Source organism: Hemibagrus wyckioides, unplaced genomic scaffold, assembly GCF_019097595.1.
Source record: "Hemibagrus wyckioides isolate EC202008001 unplaced genomic scaffold, SWU_Hwy_1.0 Contig2, whole genome shotgun sequence".
Classification (NCBI taxonomy): domain Eukaryota; kingdom Metazoa; phylum Chordata; class Actinopteri; order Siluriformes; family Bagridae; genus Hemibagrus; species Hemibagrus wyckioides.
In genome coordinates this window covers 550,762-571,065 of record NW_026690780.1, presented here as the reverse complement: position 1 = coordinate 571,065, position 20,304 = coordinate 550,762, and the positions used below count along the sequence as shown (strand labels likewise).

The window sequence follows — 20,304 nt, the reverse complement described above, 5'->3', positions numbered from 1 at the left end:
ATCACTTCCTGGGTGTGGCCTTCTAGAGACGTGTAAAGTTCAGCACATACAGCACTATTATACAGAATCCTCACAGAGCTGTGTTCAGAAATGGATCAACTATACAACTTACTGTACATAGTGAGATACATACCACTGATTCTCACTCTAGTTACAGGTAATTCATTTTCATCAGTTTATCAATAGTTTTAACTATCACAATCATATTTAATCAGTTAATTAATTACATTAATTAATAACCATGGTTTTTTTTGGCGATGCTACCCATGCACTTGGAGGGTTGTGGGGCTGTGGTCAAGGCAGGCCTGCCAGGTCGGGAAGGAGAGGCACTCTGGCAGGCGGTCACAATGGTTGTACCACGCATGCTTCCATTACCAGACGTGATTCAAGATCCAAACCCAGGAAAGGTTTGAAAGGCTTAGGCTCTTGTTGACAAGGTTTGCTGATATGAACTTGCATCCCAGTCTGTTGCAATAAATTCAATTCAATTCAATTTTATTTGTATAGCGCTTTTAACAAAGAGCATTGTCTCAAAGCAGCTTTACATGAGAAACCACATAAGAAAACAACAAACATATGAACAGACAAACAGACAAACAGTCCTAGATGTTATCCCAAGTGAGCAAGCCTGAGGTGACTGAGGCGACTGTGGCAAGGAAAACTCCCTTAGATGGTATGAGGAAGGAACCTTGAGAGGAACCAGACTCAAAAGGGAACCCATCCTCATTTGGGTGACAATTGTGTGATGTAGATACAGCATGTGTATAGTGTTATGTGAATCAATAAGGAGGTTGTTGTCCATGGCGCTGCTTGAATATCCCAATCCTCACAAGCAGAACCCGGCTGGAGCTGGTCCATCTCCAGATGCCACTGGAGCCGGCACAGTCTCTGTATGCCTCGGGATGGGTAGAAGAAAGGAAACAATGGAACAGCATTAGCGTAGCTGCTGTTCATAATATTAGCAGTACTAGCTGAATGTGCATTTAATCAGATGTACTGGAGTGCAAGGTTATGGGAAGTGTTAGATGTATGCCTGGCTAAAGAGATAAGTCTTTAGTCTACATTTAAACTGGGAGACTGTGTCTGAGCCCTGAACACAGTCAGGAAGACTATTCCAGAGTTTTGGAGCTAAATACGAAAACGCTCTACCTCCTTTTGTGGATTTTGATATTCTGGGAACTACTAGAAGTCCAGAATTTTGTGATCTTAAAGAGCGTGGTGGATTGTAATGTGTTAGAAGACTGGATAGATAGGTGGGAGCTAAACCATTTAGAGCCTTGTATGTGAGTAGAGCTAGTTTATAGTCAATTCTAAACTTAACAGGTAGCCAGTGCAGGGATGATAATATTGGGGTTATATGATCATATTTTCTTGATCTGTTAAGAACTCTGGCGGCTGCATTCTGGACTAACTGTAGCTTGTTTATTGAAGATGCAGGACAACCACCTAGTAATGCATTACAATAGTCCAGTCTGGAGGTCATGAAGGCATGAACTAGCTTTTCTGCATCAGATACAGATAAAATGTTCCTAAGCTTGGCAATATTTCTAAGATGGAAGAAGGCTGTTTTTGTGATATTGTAAATATGGTTTTCAAAGGATAAGTTGCTGTCTAATATTACACCCAGGTCTTTCACTGTTGAGCTAGTAGTAACAGTGCATCCTTCTAGGTGCAAGCTGAATTGTGAGAGCTTCTGTGTACTAGTTTTTGGGCCAATAAGTAATATCTCCGTTTTGTCAGAATTTAATAATAGGAAATTATCGGCCATCCAATCTCTAATATCTTTAACACACTCAGTTAATCTAGATCAATTACATATTTCATCTGGTTTTGATGAGATATATAAAGGTGCACGATCCGGGCCGCTGTCTTCGGGACTGTGCACTGCATTGATCTCCAATGGCGACCCGTCAGCCTTACAGCATCTGTGTCCAACCAACATGGAAATACAGCCCACGGTTGCAAAACACCTAGGCTCAGGGCTAGCTTTTCTCGATCCCCTCTAGCACTCCGCGTGCAAGAGTTGTGGTAGAGAGCACACAAGCGACGAAGATGGGATTCGAACCCACGCGTGCAGAGCACAATGGATTAGCAGTCCATCGCCTTAACCTCTCGGCCACCTCGTCAGGCGCAGGTGTTGCACCCACCACCAAATGTCCACAGAGACCGCAACAATTCCGTAGAGGAGCGCCATAACTCAACGCATTTAAACAAGCCTGTTCCCAAAGCAACTGGAGCCCATCCCACGTGCATTAGCAGTCTGTTTCCTTAACCTCTTGGCATCCTAGGTCACCCACATGACCTTACACCTCAGTGCACCTGGCACTTGCACTCCATTGCCCAAACCTCTTGGCCACCACTTCTTATGTCGAATTTTTATTCTTGGTTGAATTGTTGTTTTGTTGGTAGCTCGTAACCATGGTAAGGGCACAACTGATGCGGCTCACACACACGGAAACCGTGTTTTGCGTACCGTTCTGTGGTTGTTTGGACTTGCTGTTTGAAAAAGCGAGGTGTGAAACGGAGCAGCGTCTCAAAGCCAGGTGTTGACACCAGTTGCCAAAACCTGGGAGCTATTTCAGCACCCGGGTCTGGGGGCTCCGGTACGGTATGAGCGTGCTCGGTTTTTTTTTTGCAGCCAGGCAGCCAGCTAACGGCAACTCTTAAGCACATTTGCAGAAGGCACAGGAGCCACAACCCTGTAAAGCCTTTGGGGTGCCAGAGCCCACAACCACTGCCTTGAAAAGGCTCAGCTGGCAGCGGTGGGATTTGAACCCACGCCTCCGAAGAGACTGGAGCTTAAATCCAGCGCCTTAGACCACTCGGCCACGCTACCCAAGGGCTCAGCTCTTATAGACCTCTGTGGAGAGCACACTGACATACTGTCTGGGTGTGTGGTACACAGGCTGCACAGATGAGGACAGACAAACTGTGCAGAGGGTGAAAAACAGCTCAAAAAATCATCGGCTGCCCTCTGCCCTCCCTGGATGACATGTCCAGGTCCCGCTGCCTCAGCAAAATCAAGGCCATCACAGGAGACTCCTCACATCCTGCTCATCACTTGTTTGACCTGTTGCCATCTGGGTGGCATTTCAGGTCAACAAAGTCTCACACCACCAGACTTACAAACAGCTTCTTCCCCTGGGCCATTCGGACTGCAAACAATCACTGAACACACACACACACATTCTACCTAATAAAATGTGCAATTCTACTGTGCACTTTAATCTGTCTGTGAATTGAGTACAAGTTATAACTTAATATTGGCTTTGCACAAATTAGATTTCAAGCAAATATATAACTGGGAACATTTTGTTGCAGCTTTATGAATGTTCTGCTTATATTGCAGTAGCCCTTTAAAAAAGGGTACAAGTATGCATATGTATGAAAGGAGAGTCCATAACCTGAGGTACTGAGATATTGAGAAGGGTTCAGTAAATTAATTCTATTCTATTTTTACATATATTTCTTTATTGACATGCACAACCAGTTATTACAACATTATTACAACCATACTAATTCTAACAAAGTCCTGAATATGTACAATATGGCTATATTTGTGGACACCTAACCATCACACCAGTATGTGGGCATTCTCCAAACTGCTGCACAATTGTATAGGATGTTTTTATATTCTTACAAAAACATGTTCCAGCTCAATGAAGATGTTTATTACAAGTTTGGTGTGGAATAAAATGAGTTACCTGCACACAGCCCTGAACTCAAACCCACTCAACACTTTTGGGATGAATTAGAATTCTGACTGCACCCCAAGCCTGATGTTTTAGGGCTGTATGGACACATGGACATACAGTATCTCACAAAAGTGAGTACACTCCTCACGGTTTTGTAAATATTTTATTATATCTTTTCATGTGACAACACTGAAGAAACGACACTCTGCTCCAATGTAAAGTAGTGAGTGTACAGCCTGTATAACAGTGTAAATTTGCTGTCCCCTCAAAATAACTCAACACACAGCCATTAATGTCTAAACCGTTGGCAACAAAAGTGAATACACCCCTAAGTGGAAATGTCCAAATTGGGCCCAAAGTGTCAATATTTTGTGTGGCCACCATTATTTTCCAGCATTGCCTTAACCCTCTTGGGCATGGAGTTCACCAGAGCTACAGGTTGCCATATATTTACAAAAATGTGAGGGGTGTACTCACTTTTGTGAGATACTGTATATTGCCACCTACTGAACAATCATCTAATGTTTAATATTATTAGTGTATATTTTGCAACAAGTTTGAAGTAATATCTAAATAATGCTAGTCTTAGTAGATTGATTGATAATGTTAAATTGCCCCTAGGTGTGAATGGGTGAGCAAATGGCTGTGTGTGTGTGTGTGTGTGTGAAAGAGAGAGAGAGAAACAATTATTTTTTTTCAATTATATTTCTGCACATATTTGGTAAGTTCAAAAACAATTTTTCTGGTGTTAAGGTTTTTCTCTTCAGTGAACACAAGATGGCGCAGTCACTTATCTTAATGTTGGTCAAGAACCAGAGCACCACACAACCTGCTCACATTCTCTGAGACATAGAGTATACTTGTTCTTCTATCATACATACTGCTGATATAATATCCTAACCCCTGCCCTGGTTACTCTTAGTGCCTAAGCTAATTTCAGAGATACCATTCTGATTAAACAACACAACTGTCCACTTAACACTAAACTGTCATAAGAATAAATTCTCATCTAATGTCATTTCTTTGGCACCTGCTGTGTCAGAAACATTAAAAACTAGAAACTTATATGTGAATGTGCCTTTATTCTTCTTTCTCTTCTTCTGATGCTATTGTGAGTACAGGAAAGTTTTATTTTTCAGATTTAACTGTTAGAGCTGAGAAATAAGGGATTAATTCAACCTTAATTACCAAGGGAAACTACTAATTTCTTCCTCATTCTTAAATAAATCATATTCTCTTCCACTTAGTGTTTCTAACATTAATCTACCTGCTGGTGTTTACACAAACTTTCTCTAAATTACAGATATCACTGACATATGTAAAATAACATAAATACATTAATTTCCTGCTTTCAGTATGTGTTTACTTAAATGTGCTCTGGACAGGTTTCCCATATGAGGCTGAATGTAAAGCCAGGATGTTTCAGTAAGAATCAACAATCTGACAACAACATTGGTGACACTGTCATGTGATGCTGTGGGGTGGAGCAATTTTGAAGCTTTATGGTGTTAACATATTAGATTACAGAAAGATCTCCACTATTTTCACTGAGCTAAGACCAGTCATCATGTTCACTGTTATATTCATGTATCTGTGGCTTTCACTAGGTGAGTTAACATTGACTTTTTGTTATTGTGGAAATATTAACTATATTATATTAAATATTAGTCTGTGTGGTGATGCAGTGTGAAAATGTAGAGTGTGGGTCTGAATTAAGTATTTCCTGTTGATTATTTAAAGGTTAAAAACATTATGTTCTCTTCTCTATGACAGGTGACTCCATGGCAGATTCAATAAAGCCACTTTTCCCTCATAAAGCTGTAGATGAAGGTGATGATGTTACTCTGTCCTGCACATATAAAAAAAGTGGTGGAACAGACTACCTGCACTGGTACAGACAATATCCAAAATCTAAACCTGAGTTCCTTCTTAATGTTGACCAAAAAGGAAATCTAATTTCCAACACTGACCCAAGAATGACTGCTAACGTTAAAGATGAACAAGTGGATCTGATCATCTCCTCTGCTGCTGTATCAGACTCTGCTCTATACTACTGTGCTCTGAGAGCCACAGTGACAGGAAATCCAGCTGCACTGTACAAAAACTTTCATACAGTTTTGTTATATGGAAATCTATTATCTACTGATCATTTTGAATTTACATGCCATGTTTGGAGGAATTCTGTATCTAATGTGATTTATAAAGAGTATATTTATAAATCACATTAGATTTTTGACACATGTATTATTAGGAGACAGTATGTTCATTCAGACACAAATCTATCACTTGTGAGCCTCAGTGATTAATCTCTGCTCCTCTCCTGGTCTGATCATGGAGACAGTCTTGGATGCACATTACAGAGTATTGTGACTAGCTCTGTACCAAGCTGTTTCTCGTGTTTCTTTGTCTGATTGCTATTGTGGTTTTGATCTCATTTTGTTTCATCGGTTTTCTGAGTCAGTCCTTATGTTTTTCGGATTAGTTTGCATCGCGGTTCGTCTTTACGGTTCTCTGACCTTTCTGCCGGTCCCTGATTACATTTACCTTGCCTGTCGTTTTGAATTATATTAATAAACTGCACATGGATCCTACTCACCCGGTGTCTGGAGGTTTGTTACAGCCATGCAGCCCACAGAGACACAAAACTCAAACAGACTGTACAAAAGTCAAGCTTGATTTTTTTCTCAGCAGGGGGAGATGTTTATCTGTTTCATTCAAATACAGGTTTCTTTCTTAATTCTCAAACTTTGCTGTTTATTTCCTTTAAATATCAACAATGATCCTCTTACATATGTTGTTAATACTTATTGGTTGAACAATCAGAGAAGAAATCTTTTAAAAATAAATGTTAATCTTTAATCAAAAATAATTATTTCTGCTAAGGTTCATGCTGTTATTCTCCTGATGCAATAAAAATGTAAAACAAAGTTAATTATCAATATGTCTTTAAATAATTTAAATTGCTGAGTTTTAATGTAACACTAGTGAACTAAAGACTTCACTCTTCATTATTTGGCAGCTTATAAAATAGCACTTGATCCAGCACTGATATTAAGGGAAACACTTGAATGACCACAGATACTTAAAAGAGCATTGAGCTTAATACAAGATGCTTATAAATTGTATTAGGGATTTTATATTATTATATTTTTATGGGGAATTTTTAAAATTGTATCAGTCACTGCAGTGCCTGTGAAAGAATTGTTTGATTAAAAAAAGATTATTGAAGTAATGCATTACTTCAAGCCAAGTATATGCAAGTGTAATTAAGTAACAATACAGTAACACTTCATTAGTAATTATTAATGTGATATAATCAATTCTAATGTATAGAAAGTATAGAACGCCTTACAGTGTTGTAATTGCAACAATATATTTTGTAGATTAGAAAACGTTTACTTTATAGAAATAGGAAGTGTAGTAAATAAATATACAAATCTTTTAACCATTATATTCTTTTAGAACATGTGTGTGTATTTTACATAATGTGGCACATCCTGCACTCTGATTGGTTAAAACAGAGGGAAGCTACAGTTGAGGCTTTGTACACAAGAAATGCTTAGATGCTTCACTGAAGACAGAGTAGAAGGAAACTTGACATTTACAATAACATAAAAAGGAAACTTTCAGAAGAATTGAGGAAATTAAAGCATGATGGTTTTCTCTACAGTTCTATCTTGAATTGAATTTACTCTCCTTTTCCCTTTCCCAACTTATCAGCTAACAACAGACAAAATACAGTGGTGGTAACATATGCAACTGAAAAGAAAAATGAATACTCAACTAAACACTGCAGTAAATTTGTACATTTTCAAGTATATTTTGTCTGATGCTAACAGAACATTTAGTGTCAGTTGTTGATATAGAATTAAAATAGAATTGACCTTTTCTGTCCAGTTGTCCTGATGATTCATTGTAACCAGTTTACTCTCATTCTTTCCTTCCTTTCTTCATGCTTATATTGTTTATAATGTAGATGTGGGCTCGTGTATAATTTGCAACGTGTGATAATTATAGAAATAATTAAAGATGATTAAAAATCAATGAATTCATTATCACAAGAAAAGATTCAATAAAACATGTGAATTAATGGTCTTTTCAGAATAGTGCATTTTACTGTTGATGGAATATATTAAATACTGTTATATGTTATATACTGCAGACAAAAGAAATAAAATGAAAAGAAAAAAAAATGTAATCCCAATTATAGTAGTAGTTCTCCTAGACATCAGAGACACATTTCAAATACACAACACTGGCAATTATTTCTAAAGCTAGAGACCTGAACTAAACACTCAGGATAACAATGTTACTCCTCTTCTTGCTTTTCTTTACTGTTGCTGCCCAACCACACTGTACAAAAAGCACTACACATGACTGGAGCAGAGCCATGCTTTTCTCACAAGATGGAGCTATTTACATGTTTACATTCACTTCTGAAATGCCTGACTGTGAGGACAGTTAGAAGCTGAAGCAAGCTCAAGTTAAACAGCTGAAGCTTTACAAATTCAGGAGTTCAGGAGAGTAATGTTATGTAATGTTCTGGAAAGTAGTATTTGTTGTTATACTTTGTGAATGAAAATGACTTCTCATTGTGGTTGTTGTGTGTAGCACAGCTTCAACCATAGCCTTTTCTGGTAGTTTGCAATTTGCACTTGCATCTGCCTTTTGTGAAATTAATTAAATAAATGTCCTGCTTGAACTTGAATACAATGTGGAAATATTCTCCACAAACAGCAATGCTTCAGTAAGAATCAACAATCTGTCAGTAACATTGGTGTCATGTGATGCTGTGGGGTGGAGCTTCATGAACATTTATGATCATATCAGAGTACATAAAGACCTCAGAATATTTACATTCAGCTAAAACCGTTCATCATGTTTACTGTTATATTCGTGTTTCTGTGGCTTTCACTAGGTGAGTAAATTTCCTTGTTTGTTGCATAAATATTAAAAGTTGAATTAATGGTTAAATAGTCTGTGTGGTGATGTGAAAAAGCAGAATGTGAGATTTATGTAACACTAGCTTGATCCACACATAGGTTACTGACATTATGTTCTTTCCTCTATGACAGGTGACTCCATGGCAGATTCAATAGAGCCAGTTTTCCCTCATAATGTTGTACATGAAGGTGAAAATGTTAATCTGTCCTGCAGCTATAAAACAAGTTATACAGGAAACAACTACCTGTACTGGTACAGACAATATCCAACATCTAACCCTGAGTTCCTTCTTTATATTGATACAAGTGGGTATAAAAGTGACCCAATCCCACCACGTCTGAACGCTCATGTTGATAAAAACATACAACGAGTGGATCTGATCATCTCCTCTGTTGCTGTATCAGACTCTGCTCTATACTACTGTGCTCTGAGGTCCACAATGACAGGAAATCCAGCTGAACTGTACAAAAACTTTCACACAGTTTAACTACACTGAAGGCAAACATACTACTGTTTTTTTCTTCTGTCGGCTGATCCTGTTAGGGTTTGCCACAGTGGATCATTGATCTGCATATTTTGATTTGATGCAGGTTTTACAGTGGATGCCCTTCTTGATGCAACCCTCTGTGGAAAATATTTTTCTGATACTATAACACTCTATTTAATACTACTCAATTAATCCTTTGCTATTATCTGTCTCCAGCCCCACATTGACCTGACAGCTCAGTCAAGCAAGGCTCTACCTAAAAAAAGCCAAGCTGCCCAGACTGGATGAATGCAGATACAAGGTTTATTTGCAATCAGCTCTGGTTACAAGAATTGAGCTGCTCACGAATGAACATCCCAACAACCTCCGAAATAATCATAACAAAACATAGTCTTTTTATTCTTTTCCCTTATCTTTTCATAATATTCAAACCAAACCCTCTTTGCTGAGAAAGTCACTCCTATTTACTTCCTGAAATATCAGGTTCTTTTTGGACACCATTATCTCTTACTTTTTAACTCTTTAGTATTCCATTATAATCGGACTTCCGAGGTCAGTTATAAAAATAGTGGACATCTGTACACTTATCAATAGGACTTTTCCAGCTTGTTTTCATCAAACAGTTCATTTTGACCTCCGAGGACAGCATGGGTAAGTTTCAGGGCCACTGCTCTGTCTTTGCTTAGTTTTAATTCATTGCAAACAATGTTTTCTTTCACTTCTACACCTGTTGTAGTTTTAATCACAGTTTCCCTCCAATTATTCCTAGCTCTATCTCCTGCTACTCTTGACTTCCTACGACGTGCTGCGCTTCTGCTCAGGACCTTGGGCACAGCTCCAACCCCAGCCATACCAAGATTGAAACTCCGTCCAAGTCTCATCTACTGTCAACAAAGTCTCGCACCCAAACCTCGTAGTGTTTAACCATTCATTGTTAAAACTGTAAATAGAGGTGACCAATAAATTAAGGTGGTGCCTGACAACCCAACCATGCTGTCCTCTGATTATTTTATACAAACACAAACAAGAATGCATTCATATACTCTCTAAACACTCTAAAACATTCAAAACCACTTTAAACACTCTAAACCACTTTAAACCATTAAAAATTACTCCCACACCTCCCAATTAATCTCAGCTTGAAAATGCACAGACTTGTGCAACCACCAGTGGCTGGGTTGGTTCTGTGCTTAGGCCACAGTGGGGAGAATGCAGGATCCTAGACATTAGTCTTTCTCTGTTTATATTACATATTCACAACAATTACCTGATGTATGCTATTGAATTGATGTTTATTGGCATCCTTTTTTATTCAACAATGGCAGCAACAGAAAAAATAGATATCACCCTTTGGCACTAACATTCATTCATCTATCCATTTATCCATCCATTCATACATACATATACAGTAGCCATTTTGTTCTGGTTAAGGCAATAAAAACACATACAGTGATGGACATCAAGGAGAAGTTTAGAGAAGTTAGAGTCCAAATAATTTGCATGAGGAATCTAGGATAGTGTAATATATATAAAACAGAGGCTAGTGCATTTGTAGTATCAGGTGATATCAGGTTTGTGTTTACTGACTGCACATTATAAACTCTAGCTGAAGGAACAAAAATAATAAGTTAATGTCTCTGTGCTGTGTCTCCAGATTTAAACTCACACTAAGTAAAACTCTTCTTACTGGTTCCTCAATTCCCTTTTATTAGTCTACTTTAAACTAAAAATCTAAATAAAACCTCCAAAATTCAAAAGAGATTCCTGTAAATGTAGCACAGACACACCACCTCAGACATTTCTCTCACACGCTTAACTTATTGTATGTTATGAACAATAATTAAATAATTTTGGTCTTTTATTTCTTACTATCAGCACCTTCAAAGTAGAATAGATATTTACTTCTCATCCTAAACTGTGAACACACAGGTATATAAAGAGACTGATTTGGATTTTTAGCAACTATGTCAATTTTGAGTACCAATATTTTATTACTTACATTTGAAGAAAGGCTATATAAATTTAAAGATTAATTAATGATAGTAATTGTGGAAAAGCAATGACATGAAATTATTATTTAGATATAATTACACTAATCAGCTTTCCTATACTTACCTATTGGGCAAATGTATGTGTAAAGAGAAATTTTGTACGAATCTGGTTCTGTTGTTCTATGATCATTATTATAAAAAGTTTGCATTTACTTTTCATACAAATATCTTGATGTAGTGGCCAATGAGCCTATTTATCACATTTACAGATTAACAGCAAAATATCATAATTGTTTATAGTTTTCAAATAATGTAAACACCACACAAACAAGTAAAGGCTTATAGTATTGTATAGATGATAAATCTTAAAATACAACACAGCTACATTAATGACTCTAGTTTTCTGTCACTGAAACTGTGTGAAGTGATGATCTGTACAAAGTTACACTACAGCATCACTTCCTGGGTGTGTCCTTCTAGAGACGTGTAAAGTTCAGCACATACAGCACTATTATACAGAATCCTCACAGAGCTGTGTTCAGAAATGGATCAACTATACAACTTACTGTACATAGTGAGATACATACCACTGATTCTCACTCTAGTTACAGGTCATTTATTTTTATCTGTTTATTCATTTTTGATGATATTATGATATTTAATCAGCTTTGTTAATGGTTTGCTCAACCTATTGCTGGCTATATATCGTCATATTGTGTAACTTGAGTATGTACCTTGTTTTGTTTGTTTGTAATTGAAGAATTAAAAATATAATAATAATAATAATAATAATAATAATTGCTTTACTCTCTAAACAACAGTTTGTTGATTTGGGAAAAATATTGTTGTTGTTAAAAGATACTGTATTTCCCTAGTTTACTCAGTTACATTAGATAGAAAGTTTTTCAGAAAAGTCCACAGAGCCAGTTCTGAATTTAATGAAAGCAGCTGAGGCTCTGTGCAGAAGTTCAGAAATTACTATTTGTTGTTCTAATTTGTGAATTTCAAGAAAAAAGACTTGTTTGTTAAAGTTTTTCTCTTTTCTCCAGAAGATGGAGTAGTGAGTTATCTTATTGTGGCCCAAATACAAGAACCCTGCTCACATCCCCAAGAATGTAGACTTCTGTGATTATAAATACTTCTTTGCAAAATAATATTGACTCTATCTGTTGTTTAATCCTACATACACAGTACTAGGCCTATAGGTACAGTAGACCTATACGTACAATTTCATTACAAATGTGTGAACTACACTGATCAGGCATAACATTATGACCAGCTGCATAATATTGTGCTGGTCCTCCTTTTTCTGCCAGAAAAGCCCATCATGCACTGTGTATTCTGACACCTTTCTATCAGAATCAGTATTAACTTCTTCAGCAACTTGAGTAACCAAGCTGTTGGATCGGATCACATGGGCCAGCCTTCGCTCCCCACGCGCATCAATAAGTCTTGGCCGCCCATGACACTGTCGCCGGTTTACCACTCTTCCTTGCTTGGACCACTTTTGATAGATACTGACCACTGCAGACCGGGAACACCCCACAAGAGCTGCAGTTTTGGAGATGCTCTAATCCAGTCGTCCAGCCATCACAATTTGGCCTTACGCTTGCCCATTTTTCCTGCTTCTAACACATTAACTTGTTCAAAATGTTCACTTGGGGCCTAATATATCCAACCCACTAACAGGTGCCATGATGAGGAGATCATCAGTGTCATTCTCTTCACCTGTCACTGGTCATAATGTTATGCCTGATTGGTGTAAATTAGTATTATATTTTTATTATTATTATATCATATTACAGCTGCATTGAATAAAATGGGATCTGGACAGATTCTCTTATCATAGGATAAGGTAAATACTCCACCCTTTCTTTATAAACACAGTTTCATGTTTAAATTACCACCTTATGAAATGTAATTCTATTTAATAAACATGCTTTATCACAACAATCAAGTACCCTAATACACCACTTATAAAATATATATATATATATATATATATATATATATATATATTTTACTCATTTTAATTATTACTACATTTTTCATTTTTATAAAGTAGAATTTTTTTCCTGCTGTCAGATTTTTTTTTGTTTGTTTACAATGTAAAGAGTTTCAGCACAGTTTCCCAAACAAGGCTTAATGTAAAGCCAGGATGTTTCACTGTCATCAACACTGGAGACACTGTCATGTGATGCTGGGGGGTGGAGCTTCCTGAACATTTATCATGGTAATATATTAGAGTACAGAAAGAGCTTTTTCATTCAGCTAAAACCAGTCATCATGTTCACTGTTATATTCATGTGTCTGTGGCTTTCACTAGGTGAGTTAACACCTTTTGTTAGTTTAGATATTATGTATTGTTTATTAATTGTCTGGTGTTATAGAAAGCATGATTTCTGTGTGTAATTCTGGCTTGATTGTGTTAAACTTTATGTTCTCTTCTCTATGACAGGTGACTCCATGGCAGATTCAATAAAGCCACTTTCCACTCAGAATGTTGTAGATGAAGGTGATGATGTTACTCTGTCCTGTGAATATGAAACAAGTACTACAGGATTCTACCTGCACTGGTACAGACAATATCCAAAATCTAAACCTGAGTTCCTTCTTTATATTTACAAAACTGGAGATCTAAGTGAAAACCTTCCCCCAAGAATGAATGCTACACTTAAAGATAAGAAAGTGGATCTGATCATCTCCTCTGCTGCTGTATCAGACTCTGCACTATATTACTGTGCTCTGGCGCCCACAGTGACAGGAAATCCAGCTGCACTGTACAAAAACCTTCACACAGTTTTGTTATACTCAAAGCAGTTCTGCTGGTGACAATCCTTTACTCCTAAGTGAAATTTATAATTAAATTAGAAGTGCATTAAAGACAAGGCATGGCTCCACATTTATCACCTTGAACTGTATATATCATCTAACACCAATCACACAGACCAGCAACGAGGTAATGAGAAAAACCTCCAGAACTAAGGACTGAGTTTTAGGCTTCACAGGTAATAAGAATTAGACCTCACATGCTTTGTCACTTCTGCTGTGATGGAGTGTATCTGAAATTTAACACTGCAATGTGTGTGATTTAAAGTTTTGTTGCTTCATTGCTTTATGTGTGTACTTTAATCTGTTTGTGTTAAAGCATTACACAGGAAACCTGCTCTCCACATAGCATTATCTCTACAGATGGTATAACCACTACAGAACAATTCCTGGTATTTTTACACAAGTGACTAGAACTGCCTTATTTATTAGTGCATCATTAGTTTTCTGATCTTTGCACAGTGTTTGCACAACTTAGCTCTAAGATATCTCTCCGATTTACTCACCACTTACAATCCTGCTCGGTCACTTAGATCCCAAGATGGTCATCTTTTGTGAATACCATGGTCTCGCCTGTAACGCAGGGGAGACAGAGCCTCCGCAGTAGCTGGTCCTAAGCTGTGGAACAGCCTGCCATCACCCATTAGAACTGCTTCCACGTTAGCTGAATTCAAATCGATGTTAAAAACGCATCTCTTTTCTTCTGCTTTTAATTGTTTGTAATGTGTATGTGTTTTCCTGCTTTCATCCTTTTTATTTTTATTTTTTTCCCTTTCTTTTTGTTCAGCACTTTGGCAAACTAAGGTTGAATTTAAATGTGCTTTAGAAATAAAATTGAATTGAAAATTGAATTGAATTGGTGTATATTTCTTATGAGTTCAAATGCAATAAATACTTTAAAATATTAAAGTTTAAAATAATAAAGTTGTGCATTGAGCCACTAGCTTTGTTTGTTTATTGATTTAATGTTTTCAACTATCTAACTGACCATGTTTGTGCTTTCTTGGGAAATGTCCGTCATGTTCGGACACATGCTTTTATGGTCATGTGACCTGTATATATTTGCATACATAATAGTGGTAGGGCGGGGTATTCAAATAAATGAGCGTGTTTCTTTTTTAGGTGTACATGTTCATGTTATTGTTTTCTATTGAAATTAAATTACACATCAAAAGGACTGAATGCCCTGATACTTACATCTGACTATAAAAAATTGATGAATTAGTATATAGTTTTTTTCTATGGGAGAATGTATATTACATTAAGGGCCCTGCTCAGTTGACCATGTGGCTTAAACCCCATTCTGTCATTCAACAAACCAGCAACCCTTAACCACTTGAACCACCACTGCTGAAGGATTCCTTTCAACATACAACAACAGACTTCTGTACAGGATCACAATGAAAGAAAGCAATGTCAGAAGTGGGATTCGAACCCATCTAATCAGATTGACAGGTCCTCTGTTGAAGTGCAGGATTCTGTGTAGGTTTTGTAGAACCACAGAAACTAAACTACACTATTCCAATACTCAACTGTTTTATTTGTTAATACTGATAAATCAAGTGTTGTAGTCATTCTAGATGACATTCAGATATTAGATGTTAGGAGAAATTGGACTGTTAATCTTTAGTTAGTCAATCACCTGGTCAGTAAACATTAATCACCAGCATGAAATGGAATTTCCACCTGTTTTATTGTGTCCATGTTCAGTATTTAATTTCATTGTCAGATTACACTCCATAGTCATAGTTAATGGTTCATATGTAAATAGACACACTTTGTAGATTTGGATTTTAATTTAAAGTGTAGTACTTCATCAGTATTTCTGTTTAATCTAGCCTACTAGAGGCAATATATTACTAGAAAAGTTAAACTAAAACCAGTTGTACACAAATATTACCAGAGTGGAAAGAGTGAACATAGTCTGTAGTTTGTTCACAAAAATACTTGACAGATTTATTTCTTTTATTTATATTCTTCTTTATAATGGGCAGTTTAGCAGATTAAATTGGGCTGACTGATGAAGATGCCAACATTTTCAGAAAAGGAACAGACTCTGTTATTCTAAAATGTTCATACGAGTCAAGCAGTGATTACACTGAGCTTTACTCTTCTTTTCCTTTTACCAACTTAAGAGTCATGCTTTTCTCACAAGATGGAGATATTTACACTTTTACATTCACTTCATCATCATCCTTTCACATTAACCATCATTTAACCATCAAATGTAGTAACAGTGTATTTTAATGGACACAATATTAGAGGTTAACTAATGTTGTATTGTTTGTAGAATAAAGCCCAAACTGCACTTCACTAACAACTCCTCATACAGCTAGTTTGTTGTGTAACTGGTTATTATTGCATGGACCCAGTGGACACTGTGGATCAGAAACCCAGTAAATGCTCTGTTCTGGACATTCTTGTACCATTAAAGTTAGAATATTAATGCTACATTTTATTTATTTGGTTTATTCTAGATGGAATCTGAAAAATACATACAAACAACATGACTATGTCAAATGGATTAGTTTTAAATGTTATGTTTGCTTACTTTAGAAACTAGTTTGGAGTTAAATGGAATATTGGTTCCAGATGTAGATGCAGACACCACTAATTTAATGTGTAATTAAATAACTTTAATTACTTTATTTACTGTAAGTAAATCCTGGATTTATCTGTAAGAATCAACAATCTGTCAGTAACATTGGTGACACTGTCATGTGATGCTGTGGGTGGAGCTTCATGAATCTTTATGAAATTAACATATTAGAGTACAGAAAGAATATTTCCATTCAGCTAAGACCATTCATGGTAAAAAATAAAAAAAAAAAAAACATAAAAAAGAGGAATAACTAATAAACTAAGGTGCAGAAATAGACAAAAGAAAGTTGATCAGCAACAGTGGAATAGTTCTGTGTTGTATTAGTGACTCAGTTCACTGTCACTGATACTGTGAAGTGATGATCTGTGTAAAATTATGCTCCAACAGCATCACTTCCTGGGTGTGTCCTTCTAGAGACGTGTAAAGTTCAGCACATACAGCACTATTATACAGAATCCTCACAGAGCTGTGTTCAGAAATGGATCAACTATACAACTTACTGTACATAGTGAGATACATACCACTGATTCTCACTCTAGTTACAGGTCATTCATTTTCATTTGTTATAATAATTATTACAATGATATTTAATCAGTTAATAAATTATATTGATTAATTACCATATTTATATTAATCTAGTCATTTTTTTATTTTTTATTATATGATTTGCAAAAAATACTTCACTGATATATTTTTTATGTTCTTCTTACACCAGGCAGTTTTGCAGATAAAATTGGACCAACGGATGAAGATGCCAACATTGTCAGGAAAGAAACAGAGACTGTTACTCTGAAATGTTCATATGAGACAAGCAGTGATTACATTTTGCTTTACTAGTACAAACAATATCCTAACAGCGCACCACAGATTTTACTGTATAAAGGAGCATGGTCAGGATCTGATCAGAGAACTCTTGATGATCGTCAATTAGAGTTAAAAACAAGCAGAGACTCTGCTGAACTTACTATCAGAGGTCTAAAGCTCTCAGATTCTGCACTCTATCATTGTGCTCTTAGAGTAGAAGCACAGTGATACAGAGTCACTGAAAGGCTTTACAAAAACATCAGATAGCACATACACATACAAAAGGTTTCTAAAAACTACACCAACTTTTTATCAGTTAACCGCAGACATAAATAAAAAAAATATGGCAACATGCAGCTGAAAGAAATAGCAAATGAAAACAAAGTGGGTTCAAACATGACAACTACACATTAATTACAATAAATTCACAAATCTAGATGTTTCAGGCTTAAAAAATATTTTCCTGATGCTATCAGAGCCATTGGGTCACGTGTTGTTGCTGTCTATTTTTAATAAAAGTTATTGACATTTTCTCTTGCATTTTCATTCATTATTTTTTTTGTTCATGTGTAATTATGCATGTACATCCTGGAAATGCGTGTTGCTTTGCAGGATGTGTGCTAAGGCAATGGCCTTTTACAAACAATCAGAGCAGATGTGGGGTAATCATCCAGATTTATTCATATTAATTATCCAAATGTAGGGAAATGTGATATGACAGAGTTTGTGGCATGTTTTTTGTTTTAAGATGAGAATTTTGAGTATTTCTGAAACTGTTCTGAACAGAATTTTTTGGGATTTTGATACAACAGTCTATAAATAACCCCTCTTTACAATCACGGTGAAGAGAGAAGCATCTATAACAATAAAAGATGTCCAATCTTGATGTGGATGAGCTACAGGACTTCAGGATCCTCTGCTGTCATTGAAGAGCAGGACTCTGAGGTTACACTGGAAACAGACTTACAGCAGAAGGATCCAGATTGGATTTATCTGTTTTTAAACAGCAAACAGATTATTTTTGGGTTAGATTTGTATCATTTTCATAGGAAATCCTTGGACAGTTTAATGTTTTTTGTATTTCTTTAAATATTTCATTATTTTCCTATTTATTTCTTATTTTTCTATACTACTTGCTATGCTCTTCATTGTATTATATTTCAGTGCACTGTTGTTGAGAAGAGCACCCACAGTTTCGTTGTACTCCTTATGTGCAATGACAATAAAATTTATTCTATTCTATTCTATTCTATTCTATTCTATTCTATTCAATATCAGCAAGCATGGCTTTGGTTGGAGCACAATTTCATTTCATTGTCTGTACTGCTTATCCAATCTATACTCGGGTCACGGGGAGCCTGTGTCTATCTCAGGTGTCATTGGGCATCAAGGCTGGATACACGCTGGACGGGGTGTTGGAGCACGATGTTATAGTTAATCAGAGGTTATAGGTTTTTATCAGAAATAAACAGAAATAAAGCCGATAGATAGTCGTGCAGTGTGAAAACAATGGTGACCCAAAAACTTTGAAAATCTTGCAGTGTGAACTCAGCATTAAGGCTTCGCACTCAACCACAAACCCTGAAGGCGTGGGTGAAGGAACAACCTTCTGCTGTCGTCGACCCAAAAGTTTGGCTGGCAGCGGTGGGATTCGAACCCACGCCTCCGAAGAGACTGGAGCCTTAATCCAGTGCCTTGGACCGCTCGGCCACGCTACCCATGCAATTGAATGGTTGGTGGCTGTGGTCAAGGGAGGCCTGCCAGGTCGGGAAAGAGAGGCACTCTGGCAGGCGGTAGCAATGGTTGTACCACGCACGCTTCCATTACCAGACGTGATTCAAGATCCAAACCCAGGAAAGGTTTGGCAAAGTGGATTGACAGCCTTAGGCTCTTGTTGACAAGGTTTGCTGATATGAACTTGAATCCCAGTCTGTTGCAATCAAGGTGCACGATCCGGGCCGCTGTCTTCGGGACTGTGCACTGCATTGATCTGCATGGATCTCCAGTGGCGACCCGTCAGCCTTACAGCATCTGTGTCCAACCAACATGGAAATACAGCCCACGGTTGCGAAACCCTAGACCCAGGGCTAGCTTTTCTCGCTCCCCTCTAGCACAGTCTCACAGACCAGGTACGAAGCAGTCCGCATGAGGAGCTGTGGTAAAGAGGAGGTTAAAGGGCACACAAGCAACAAGGAAGGGATTCGAACCCACACGTGTAGAGCACAATGGATTAGCAGACCATCGCCTTAACCTCTCAGCCACCTCGTCAGACGCAGATGTGACACCCACGGCCAAATGTCCACAGAGACTGCGACAATTCTGTAGAGGAGCGCCGTAACCCAACACGTTTAAACAAGCCTGTTCCCAAAGCAACTGGAGCCCATCCCATGTGGATTAGCAGTCTGGCTCCTTAACCTCTTGGCGTCCTAGGTCACCCACATGACCTTACACCTCAGTGCACCTGGCACTTGCACTCCATTGCCCAAACCTCTTGGGCACCACTTCTTATGTCGATTTTTTATTCTTGGTTGAATTGTTGTTTTGTTGGTAGCTCGTAACCATGGTAAGGGCACGACTGATGCGGCTCACACATGCGGAAACCGTGTTTTGCGTACCGTTCTGTGGTTGTTTGGACTTGCTGTTTGTAAAAGCAAGGTGTGAAACAGAGCAGCGTCTCTAAGCCAGGCGTTGACACCAGTTGACGAAACCTGGGAGCTATTTCAGCAACCGGGTCTGGGGGCTCCGGTATGGTGTGAGCGTGCTCGTGTTTTTTTGCAGCCAGGCAGCCTGCTAACATCAACTCTTAAGCACATTTGCAGAAGGCACAGGAGCCACAACCCCTGTAAAGCCTTTGGGGTGCCAGAGCCCACAACCACTGCCTTGAAAAGACTCAGCTGGCAGCATTGGGATTTGAACGCACATCTCTGAAGACACCGGAGCCTAAATCCAGGC

At 37.6% G+C, this 20,304-nt stretch overlaps 3 non-coding genes across 3 annotated transcripts; all 3 read right to left on the bottom strand.

Moving 5' to 3' along the window:
- Window positions 1-2,044: 2,044 nt before the first annotated feature.
- On the bottom strand, window positions 2,045-2,126 carry trnas-gcu (transfer RNA serine (anticodon GCU)). Its single transcript has one exon. It is a non-coding gene; the product is annotated as a tRNA-Ser (tRNA).
- Window positions 2,127-2,754: 628 nt separating this feature from the next.
- Window positions 2,755-2,836, bottom strand: trnal-uaa (transfer RNA leucine (anticodon UAA)). The gene has a single exon. It is a non-coding gene; the product is annotated as a tRNA-Leu (tRNA).
- Window positions 2,837-18,988: 16,152 nt separating this feature from the next.
- Window positions 18,989-19,070, bottom strand: trnal-aag (transfer RNA leucine (anticodon AAG)). Its single transcript has one exon. It is a non-coding gene; the product is annotated as a tRNA-Leu (tRNA).
- Between the last annotated feature and the right edge of the window lie 1,234 nt (window positions 19,071-20,304).